This window comes from Notechis scutatus, chromosome 5, assembly GCF_049901735.1.
Source record: "Notechis scutatus isolate UNSWTSFEM ecotype Mainland chromosome 5, rNotScu1.2, whole genome shotgun sequence".
NCBI lineage: Eukaryota > Metazoa > Chordata > Lepidosauria > Squamata > Elapidae > Notechis > Notechis scutatus.
In genome coordinates this window covers 17,157,777-17,169,934 of record NC_142013.1, presented here as the reverse complement: position 1 = coordinate 17,169,934, position 12,158 = coordinate 17,157,777, and positions in this window count along the sequence as shown.

Here is a 12,158-nt window from a genome sequence, read left to right as displayed (position 1 = left end):
CTATTAGCAGTTGACAATCACTCAGTCATATAAGCGACTTTTACTTAAAACAACTTATGATACTTATGACTTTCATTATACACTTATTATGAAAATAACACTTCTGCATGCCATAGACTCAGTGTGGCACTCAGTTAAGGTAATTTTTAAAAAGCAGTTTAAAAATAGATGCATCTGCTGATTTCAGGTCTGCTCCCATCTGTTCATGTATTAGTCCATTCCAACCTATTTTGCATGCTCCTTATAAAAAAATCTCAATAATATTTAAATTTATATTTTAATTTACTTCATCCCATGAAATGTATATGTAAATAATTTCATCTAAAAGCATACCTTTATTTATATGTAATGTACGTATTCTTAAGTGCCTTCATGGGTATTTTAAACAACAAATAAATAAAGCCTTCTAAAATTCAGAGAAATCTAATTTTATTCTGATCAATATTTTAGCCAAGGAGTGTAAATATTTGATGTATGCTACCCAGAGTTGTTATTGGTGAGATGGGTGGTCAGATAAGTTAGATAAGCAAACAAGTAATGTTAGCTTAGTCACAAAACTGAATTCCTCAAGCATCTTTAAAAGGACTGATTTCTGTGTAGGAAATAATACTGTTTGACTTTTAATTATTCTATAGAGCATGATGATTTCTTAAAAAGAAAAGGAGCAGGAGGAGGACTGTGGGGTCCTTGGTGCCCTCTGAACTTAGTGGTTTTCTTGCAGATGTTTCATTACCTGAGTAGGTAACAGCATCAGTGCTAGAAGGGAGTGGGGTTACTCTCTGTTTATATACAAGTGACTTTCCCTATCAGTGTTGGTTGGAATGTTCTTGATATTTCTTCGATTAGGCTATTGTTTACTATTTGATTGTTTGTCTGGGCTGATGGTTCCTTGATTGGGGCATTGTTTGCTTCTTAGGTGTTGGTCTAATTATAATTTTGGTTGGAACTTTCTGATATTAAACCTGATGTTAATTTTCCTTATCTGGGTGGCAATTGCTGGCAAGGAAGTGTTTTGTTTCATTTCGTTTTCTTTTAGCTTTTCAATTGTCTTTTTTGAATAGTATGTTTATCTCTATGTGTCTATTGATGGCTAATTGGTCTGAGTGTCAGGCTTCAAGGAATTCTCCAGTGAATTTAGCCTGATCTGAGACGTACAGTTTCCCAGTTGTAACAATAATTGAGTCTGTTCATGTGTTGTGCAATTAAATACTTTTATTATTGTGTTTTCTGATTAACAGTTGGTGTTCATGGCTACATGCTGTTTATGTTCTGCCTATCTGTTCTACATAGTTGTTGTTATTGTCATTACACTATATGTTGTAGATCAGTGGTTGCCAATTAGTGGGCTGGGAATCACTGGTGGTCTGCAAGAAAATTTTGGTGGTCCGCAGAGAAATGTCCCACCCAAAGCACTCCACCCAAAGCAATTAATCCAGGCTGCACAGGAACACAAGGTTGCGCCACCCACATGGCCTGCACACCTGCTGGCCCCCACCCTTTGGCTGAGTGCAAACTTTACCCTGAGTAGAGCCACGTGAGCTGAAACTGGAAGGTAAGACCAATGGCAGGGGAGGGAAATCTGTCCCGGGGTGGCTTGTTGACGTTGGTGGGAAAGTTGGTCCCATATTCCAGAGTTGCAGTAGTCACAAGACTGGCCCTTTGGTCATCCCGGAGCAATTCCTCCAGTCCATAGCAGGCCTGTGCACCCGGATCAGCTGCTCCGGGATGACCAAAGGAGCAATCTTGTGACTACTGCAGCTCTGCACTATGGGACCAACTTTCCCACCAACGTCAGCAAGCCACCGTCAGTCAAAATTCATATTAGTGGTCTGCAGGATTTAACATTATGAGTTTGGTGGTCCCTGAGGTCCAAAAGGTTGGCGATCCCTGTTGTAGATGACTCCTTTTTTTTTTCTGGGACTACTGGATCTTTTGGTTTACTTAAGATGCTTTGGAGAACTTTAGTTGGTTTGTGTGGTATAGTGATGCCATGTAGTTGTAATAATCTGTTGATTGTTTCTGAAATGTTTTTGATGTATGGCAGTATTATCTTTTTCATAGCTTGTGTGTGTTAGTTGTGTTGAAGTGGGTTAAGTGGTCAGGTACTTTCTAATAAAGTTGCCTGGGGTATCCAGTTTGTTGGAAGATGTATAGATGATCTGTTTCCTTCCATTACTGTCTTTCCCATGTGCCATTACTGTCCTTCACAAAGGCCAACACATTAACAATTCGTGTTAAGCAAAACTATCCCTCATGGTGTGCTTATCTCTTCTTTTGATTTGCTTTAAAAAGTAAATTATGTTATGTAAGATCAGCTCGTTACAAAGTTCATAAGCATTCTGAAGAGTAGTTGGTGTTTTCATAAAGTAGAGTCCTGTGCCTTACCTCCTAAAATTTATTTGTTAGCCACCTAGGGTTATTTTATGTAATGTAGGTGGCCATAATTTTTTAAAACCAATCAACCAATCAATCAATCAATCTGTCAAAGTATCAGTTGATTTATTACAAGGCAGCATATGTAAATTAATTCTGGTTGTTTATAAGGTTGAATGTTGTTGTCTTGAGGATAACATTAAGGATTCATTGTACCACTCCTACCTAATTCATAGAGCCAGTTTGCTGTAGTGGTTATGGCACTAGGTTGGAAGTGGTATGGGAGAATGTGAGTTCTTTCCCTACCTTAGGTACAAAGCTGGTCACTCTTTTGGAAGTCCTAGGAAGCAGGCAAAGGTAAACTACTTCCAAAACCACTGCCAACAAAACTTCAGAGACTTGTCCAGTTGGTCTTGACAACACTGATTCAAAGGTGTGCACACCCACACCCTCACACACACTCACTCACACATATTTAATTAAGGCAGAAATCCTGATGTTCATATCCCTCCACACTGGCCCAAGACATTAATTATGTAGTTTTCATGCAGTGAAACCTATATTGTGTGATATATTTCTTTTCAAAATATTTGCTTTTGTTTTTTTATTTTACTTTAGTCCTGAATATTCTTGTCCTTTTGTTTTGTTCCGATCATATTTCCCCAGGGCATATTTTAAAGAGTTCTTCTTTGCAGGAGAATTAGCATTTTACAACAGAATTCACACCCCAGCTATTCATTGTTTTAGGAGCTAGACTGGGGAGTGATTTGTAAAGTTGGCGATCTTCACAAACTAGAGTGAAAAGCAGATATTTTGAAACTATGATTATACTATGACCTCAAAAAGTTTTTTCATCCTCTTGAAAAAATAAAGTTACTTTGAAGAGGCATTGAGCTGGTCTCCTTAGCTCCCAGATTTACGCTCAGCATCATTACTACCAGAATTAGACAAGGCTGTAGTCTGCCACCACTCTTCTTCCTCATGGCCCTCAACAAACATCATGCACTGAGAAAGAAATTCATTATTCTGACCAAGACTGTCTAGGTGATCTGGATATTGCAGGTGATACTGCCTTACTTGAGGAAGATGAGATGCAACTATAATAAGTGACAAGTACCTTAGATGATGAAGCAACCAAATTGGCCTTAGGATAATTCCCAAGAAATTGAAGATCATGTATCCACCACATAGATACAAGGAATCACACTCAGATCATAGGAGCTAGAGGAAGTAGAAAAGTTTACCTATTTGGGTAATGGAGATGCAGAGACAGACATCAAATGCTACATTGAAAAAGCAACAACTGTTTTCTAGATGATGAATAAAATCTGGCCCTCATCATCTATATCATTGAAACTTAAATTCTGTTTGCTTGTCTCTATAGTGATCCTGACAGATATTTATGCCAGTGAGACTTGGAAGTCATCAGCCAATATTAACAAGAGACTCGACGTCTTCCAACAAAGATGCCTTCGTTGAATCCTAAAGATTCACTATTTTGACCATGTTATTAATGAAGACATTATCTAAAAGAGTTTCTACTGAAAATTACACAACAGCATCGCACGTAGAAGATTCCAAGTTGGAGATCATATACTCTGTCTAGAGAATAATCAAATTCCCAAGACGGCAATGAGATGGACCCCTCCCAGATGCCAAGTAACCAAGAAGATGCCCTCAAACTACATGGTGAAGAATAAGTCATCTATAAACAAAGACCTTAAACATTACATGGGGAGACGCTGAAATATTCTCTCCAAACTCAAAATGCTGGAGAACCTTTGCTGCCTTATATGCTACAGAGCATGGGAGGATATAATGCTAAAATCATGACTTTGCAATAAATGGAGAGAAGAATATACAGTAACATAGAAGAAGATGACCATCAACACTGAAGGTGGTCTGGGTGAAGCCATCTTGGAGCTTCAGTGCTGCCACACTGGAGCAAGGGATAGACAGGGGAGAATTAGAGACAGCTGGGTTTGTGTAGTCAAAATAAAATACTTTCTTCCGGAAACCAAGGATGTTCTCACACCTGGCTGGAGGAAGGAGGAGTGATGTCACCAGAGCAGCAGACGCTGCAGTGATTGGGCTATATGACTGATTGTTTGGGGTTGAGGGAAAAACTTTTACTTTTAATTAGGTGAAAACCAAGGGGCCCCTTAAAACCTTGGTTTTCACCAGATATGTGCCAATATTTATTTATTTATTTATTTATTTATTTATTTATTTATTTATTTATTTATTTATTTATTTATTTGATTTGCCAATTGTTTACAAGAAAATAAGTATAAGTGTATACATAGTTGTGAATACATGAAATGGGTACATATAAGAAAAATAAAAGAATAAGAGAAACAATAGGACAGGGACGGTAGGCACGATGGTGCGCTTTATGCACGCCCCTACAGACCTCTTAGGAAAGGGGTGAGGTCAATAGTAGACAGTCGAAGGTTAAAGTTTTTGGGGTTTGGGGAAGAGACTATAGAGTCGGGTAGAGTATTCCAGACATTGACCACTCTATTGCTGAAGTCGTATTTCCTGCAATCAAGTTTGGTGCGGTTTACTTTGAGTTTGTATCTATTGTGTGCTCTTGTGTTGTTATGGTTGAAGCTGAAGTATTCATTTGCAGGTAGGACATTGCAATGTATGATTTTATATACCATGCTTAAGTCAGACCGAAGACGGCGTAATTCAAGGTTTTCTAGTTTTAGAATTTCAAGTCTGGTGGCATAAGGTATTCTATAACGAGTAGAAGAGTGGAGAACTCTTCTTGTGAAATATTTCTGGACTTTCTCAATTGTGCTAATATCAGATACGTAATGAGGGTTCCAGACTGATGAACTGTATTCGAGTATTGGTCTAGCAAATGTTTTGGTATGCAAATATGGTATTTCCATTAAAGCTATTCTTTGAGGAATTCACCTGCCTTGGAGTCCTTGCTTGCAATGGATTTATTACTTGGAACAAGGGCTTTTAAATATGATGCTTTATAGGATTTAACATTACAGAACCTTTATCCCCCTTGAAACTCATAACAGGGTAGTCATATTCAGTAAGAACACAAGAAGAACACTTACTGATCAAACCATCTAGTTCATCATCCTGATTCTTATAGCAGTCAACTTCTAGGGAATCAAGACCTAATCCAACCTCTTTATTTATCATGATGTGTATAGGGAGGGGTACCAGTGACTAAGATGTGATGTTTAATTAGATCAGCTTTTTTTCTTATCAATTGATGGGACATATGCCTATAACTATCTGGCAGGAGAACATATATGGCTGATATCTTGCAAAGCTGTCATGCAGAAAAATATCTAAATGCAATAAAACAGCCATAAAATAATAATAAGATCAACTGGATAATTATGACCAGATAAACCCATAAATATATTGGCTACTCATAAAGGACTAAATATATATATATTGTCAGGTCAGTTTTTGTCTCCTGGTCCTTGCAGTTTTCTTGACAAGATTTCAGAAATGATGTGCTGTTGCTTTCTTCCTAAGACTGAGAGAAAGAGAGCAGCCCTAGGTCATCCAGTTGGCTTTGTGTTTAAGCAGGACTAGAACTCATATTATCCTGGTTTCTAATCTGATGCCTTAACCATTACACCAGCTGGCTCTTAGAGGTCTAAACAAATTAGAGTAATTACATATTTTGAGTTGGGCTGCAAAAATCAGATGACCACCAGACTAGATTCCGGACCAAGTTCAACCTTGGGAGTTCACTGAATGATTTCAGATCAATAGGTCACTCATCCCAACCTGATTCACAAAGTTATTGTGGAAAAAAAACCTAGCTCTTGTGCTACATGCTTAGATATAATGTGCTAGATATATCTAAGCATTAAGCAGGTGAAAGAACTGCATAAATAGAAAACAATATCAATAATGCCCTATTCCTTACACTAGAAAGAATTTACCATCCTTATATCCCAAAGAATCTAATATAACATTTCTCAAGGGCATTGGGAAACTGAAATTGTAACCCTGCCTTAAAATGCTCCAGGGCAGTATTATTTAAGGTTGTTGTGTGACATTTTAAATGATGGCTGGTCTCCAGCAAAGAACCCCAGGCTGCCAGAAGTTGTAAGATGCTAAAGCTAGGTTTACCTAGGACATAAATGCTCTACAATATTTCATTTTTTCCTTGCAGAATGGTAGCAATGAGAAAAATTGTTGCATAACAAACTTAAATGAAAAAACTTAACCATTTATCCAGTATAAACATTTAGTTACCTCTGTATGATAAAATGAGAATTGATATCTGTGCCTGCCTGCCTATTATTAATGTAGCAATCTGATTTCTTTGAAAATATTGAATATCTCTTGTGCAGTATTATAGGTTGTTTCAGAAGATATATTTACTCTACTTCGCTCAAGCACATTAAATTCATGTTAAACATAGGCTGAGTAAGAAATGCCTTTCAAAAGAAACCTCTTTGGTTCATTTGCCTTTGAGAAAAGTCTTATTTTTATACATACAGAAACCCACACACAGAGAAAAATGCACAGACACACACAGAGTGAACCATTGCCATGGCACATTTAAAATCCAGCTATCTTGCAGTGTTCAGGAATAGTACGGTGGCCTAGAGGTGAAGACTCTCACTTCCTCTTCGGAAATTGAGAGTTTAATCCTAGGCAGTGACAGGTGTTTCTTTATCAGGGCACAAAGAGAAAATATCTGCTGAAAACTCAATATAAGCATTAGGAAGGGCATCCGGCCAGTAAATGTTCAACTCCATTCAGTCATTCCAGACTTCATCCTGATAAAAGGGATTACAGGGTTTTATTTTATTTTATTTTTATTTATTTTGATCTGTTAATCGCTTACAAGATAAGAGGTATAAGTATATACATAGTTATGAATACATAAAATTGGTACATATAAGAAAAAAACAAAAAACAATAGGACAGGGACGGTAGGCACGTTGGTACGCTTATGCACGCCCCCTACAGACCTCTTAGGAAAGGGGTGAGGTCAATAGTAGACAGTCTAAGGTTAAAGTTTTTGGGGTTTGGGGAAGAAACAACAGAGTCAGGAAGAGTATTCCAGACATTGACCACTCTGTTGCTGAAGTCGTATTTTCTGCAATCAAGTTTGGTGCGGTTAACCTTGAGTTTGTATCTATTGTTTGTTCTTGTGTAGTTATGGTTGAAGCTGAAGTATTCATTGACAGGTAAGTCATTGCAATATATGATTTTATATACCATACTTAGATCAGACCGAAGACGGCGTAATTCAAGGTTTTCTAGGTCTAGAATTTCAAGTCTGGTGGCATAAGGTATTCTACAACGAGTAGAGGAGTGGAGAACTCTTCTTGTGAAATATTTCTGGACTTTCTCAACTGTACTAATATCAGATACGTAATGTGGGTTCCAGACTGATGAGCTGTATTCAAATATTGGTCTAGCAAATGTTTTGTATGCTCTAGTTAGTAGTGTAATATTATCAGAGAAAAAGCTACGTAAGATTAGGTTAACAACTCTTAATGCCTTTTTGGCTATGTAGTTACAGTGGGCTCTAGCACTTAGATCATTAGAGATGAGTACTCCAAGATCCTTGAGAGAGTTTGGATCATCAACAAGGTCTTGACTATTCAGCTTGTATTTTATTTTCTGATTTTTTTTTGCCAATATGTAAGACAGAGCATTTATTTGTTGAGATTTGAAGTTGCCATTTGTTTGACCATTCTAATAGATAGTCAAGATCTTTTTGAAGGGTAGCAGTATTGTCTGTGGTATTGAACAGCATTACATCATCAGCGAAGAGAACGCAATTGCTCTTAATGTGATCACAGAGGTCATTTATTTTAAAAAAAAATATTATTCATTTTTTCACATTAAAAACAAAAATCTCTTTTTAGTGGACAACATATTTCCGGGTCATCACCTTTACATATGACAGCAATTATACATTCATATACGCATACTTAATTCTATTATTACCTTTTCCATTCCAAATTTTCAGTAAGGAGAGAAACAAACACATTAATTCTAGCCTCTTTCATTAATCTCAATCAAAACATCTTTTTGTTTCATTTCAATTATTTCAAATATAATCCTTTAATATTTATTTTAAAAATAAAGATAAACAATATGTGTTTGCCTGATAATGATAATAATAAAAAAATTACCAATGTCTCTCCTTGCTTTTAGTAGTCTATATTAACTTATTAATTTAGTTGGTTCTTTAGTCTGTCCTATTCCCTTTCCATTACACATTCCTTTTATAAATTCTAGATTAATACAAATTTAACACTAAAAAAAAAACAAGTATAGGTTTCCCCCTTTTTACTATTTTGAGTGTGACACCTCAATGATTAAAATATACCTTTATTCCCTCATCTTGATTCCCAATAAACCATTATTTTTAAGAAGTTACAATAAGAACCATTACATCTTTTCATTTGGATTCTGCAGCATATTTCCCCCCCTTGATTTTTAATAAGAGTTATCAATATCTATATTACCCTATTTTCTAAATATTTTTAATTGCAGAAATATTCTTATTACCCCTTGTCACCCTGCAGAATCCCCTTTTTAATTCATCAACCATTATCTCTGATAAAACAATTTCTTTTCAACATTTTACTATTTCTGTATTTCTTTATTTCATGCACCTGTTTCTTACTGCTTCTCCTCCCCCTCTTTTCCCCATATCTTTTCTCATTCCAGTTTATATCCCTCTCTTTCTTAATATCTTCCTTTCCCCTTTTCTGCTGGGTCTTTCTGCCTTTCCTGACTTCACAGGTATTCCCCCTTTTGATTGCCTTCTTAAATCTCAACTTTTTAACCTTCCTTCTTTCCCCACTTCTTTGTAGTGTTCTTTGTGTTAATTGTCTATTTAAAATGTCTTCTCCTTGAATTGACTCCTCCTCCTCTGAAGCTCTTTCTTCTTGTTCTTCAATCGCCATTTCCATTTTTTCTAGGATAGAGCAAAGTGATTCGCCTCTTTCCTGTAGTAATTCTCTCATATTTTTAAGTTCCATTTTTAATTCCCGAAGAGGTATCATCATTACACACTCTTGAATTTTATGATCATTAAAGTCCACAAAAAAACACTTTTACTTTCCTTCTCTCTTCTTTCAATTTTCTAAAGTTCTCAGTTATTCCAGCCCAGGGTCTATACTCATGATGCCCCTTGAGTTATCAGATTCAGAAATTACTATGAGTTTCACTATGCACCTGACAGAGGCTTGGCTTTCTCCAGTCAACTTTGCTTTAAAAAGCAAAACCAAAAATCCCTAAGGTGAAGAAAATTGAAGCTTATTTTTTTCGTGATCATATTTTCCGCAATTGATGTTAACAGTCATGGAAAGATAGAAAATTATCAATGTAGTTCAGTGATTTTTTTTTTTAACCAAGGAACATTTCAACATTTCATCTAAATCTGTAGAGATAAGTTTTATGTGTTCTCTGAATTTCCCCCCCACAACTTTCAAAAACAACAATGTCAGGGGCCTCTTTTTTTTTTTTTTTTGGCATTGGAGCATTGCTACTGAAATTATCCAATGGCAAGAATTTCTTCAAGATAGCTATGATGACACTTGTAAAAATGTTGGGCTTCAAGCATAGGGTCCTTGTTGCCATGATGTCTTCCCTTTGGACATAATGGAATTGTTGAACAGTGCCGTCACAAAGAAAAGAATGCTTTTTAATGCATAAAGCACTTAAATGCCTTCAAAGTTGGTCTTCAGAAGACCAATGCCTAGTCTTTTCCTAGTGTGGGTTCTTATGCATTTTCTATTCTTAAATCTAAAAGAATTATAATTTTTAACCCCTCTGATGTAGAGTGATTAAGGGGTCTGGAGGCCAAACCATAAGATAAACAATTGAGGAAATTAGGTAAGTCTGGTTTAACAAAGAAAAGAACTAGGGGTGACATGATAGCAATTTTCCAATATTTTAAGCAGTTTAACAGAATTGGAAGGGACTTTGTAGGGTTGGAAGGGATCTTGTAGGGAAGATACCCTGTCCTGAGATATACAGTAGATTTAAAGGAGAAAAGTGCTTGGGGTTCATGTGGGCAAAGCATCTTAAAGAAGTCAGATGTTTCCCTAGGATGCTGCAGCTGTTGTTGATTTAAGATGGTACCAACAAGCTATTGAGTAGAAAAGTATTCTAGTCAAAGCAGCTCCTCCCCCTTTCAATTTGAACTACTGTATGGGCTCATTGAATTATAGGAATTCAGGAAGGCTACAGATCATTGGAGAAATAACATTAGAAGAAAAGGACATTCAAGCATATTTTTTCCCAGTTCTAATTCTAGTTATCTGTGATAAGGAAAAGCAAGGAGACCTTGCTTCTCTTATGAAGACTGTTAGTAAAGGTTGAATCTTGAAGTTTCTAAGCCTGGAAATCTTGGAGGTAAACTCCTCTGCGTTGAAACAAGTGGCTGCTCTGATTTGTGTGAGAACACAAGTTTCTGCTATAGGCCTATTTCTGGATCTAAGATAAGGGATTCTGATAATTGCTTCTACTCCTGCTTACTAACACACCAATATCAAATGACTGGATGGTTCCATTTGATCTGATGTAATCGTTTCCTACTAAACTTACTAAAAAGCTATGTGATTCTAAAGAACAGTGATCCTATGCTCCTGACTCAAACAGATCCTAGCACTAAATAGGAAGAAAGTACATCTGTATAAAGATGCTAAAATTATCAACTGGAGAGCTGACAGCCCGAGTTTAAGACTTGAGATCCATGCAAAGGAATGAACTCCCATTTTTTGCCCCAACTCCTGCTACCTAGCAGTTTGAAAGCATGAAAATGAAAGTAGATTAATAGGTACCACTTTGGTGGGAAGATAACAGTGTTCCATGCACCTTTGGCATATAGCCATGCTGGCCACATGTTCATGGAAATTATCTTTGGTCAGCTTTCTGGCTCCCTCGAACAAGAAATGGAGATGAGTACCAGGGACGTGGTGGCTCAGTGGCTAAGATGCTGAGCTTGTCAATCAGAAAGGTCAGCAATTTGATGATTCAAATCCCCAGAGTGCATAATGGAGTGAGCTCCTGTTACTTGTCCCAGCTTCTGCCAACCTAGCAGGTCGAAAGAATGTAAAAATGCAAGTAGAAAAATAGGGACCACTTTGGTGGGAAGGTAACAGTGTTCCGTGCACCTTCGGCATTTAGTCATGCTGGCCACATGACCCTGGAGACGTCTTCAGACAGTGCTGGCTCTTTGGCTTTGCAACAAAGATGAGCACTGCTCCCTAGAGCCAGAAAAGACTAGCATGGTTGTGCTAGGGCAGGGGTGGGCAAACTACGGCCCGCGGGCCACATCCGGCCCGTTGGTCATTTTAATACGGCCCGACTCTGAAAAAAAAAATCGGAGCCGGCCAAAAGAGACTCCGCGCCACGTGCCAAAAAATTGCACACACAACACGGAGCTGGGCAGCCGCTTCCCTGATGGCGGGGCCGAGGCCGCCGCCCGGGGAACGCCCACTGCTTTCCCTCGCCAGGGCCGGGCGGTGGCGTGTTGCCCTGTGCTGTGTGGCCCCCGCCTGGCAGCGCGCTTCTCGGCTGGTCTCCTCCTCCTCGGCCATACAGAACAAACAGGCAGAGAAGGAGGAGACCAGCCAGCTGGTTGGGGGAAGCTTTCTGCGCCGAAAGAGGCAGCTAATAATCTCCGGCTTTGCTCCGCTTCTCCAATGGTCCGGCACCACCCTGTTCTATGCGCCGGCTGCTCGGACTTGCTGGGCCTGACACATAGAACAGAGCATGCTGCAGGCATCTCGCGACAAGCCCCAGGACATGTGGTCACC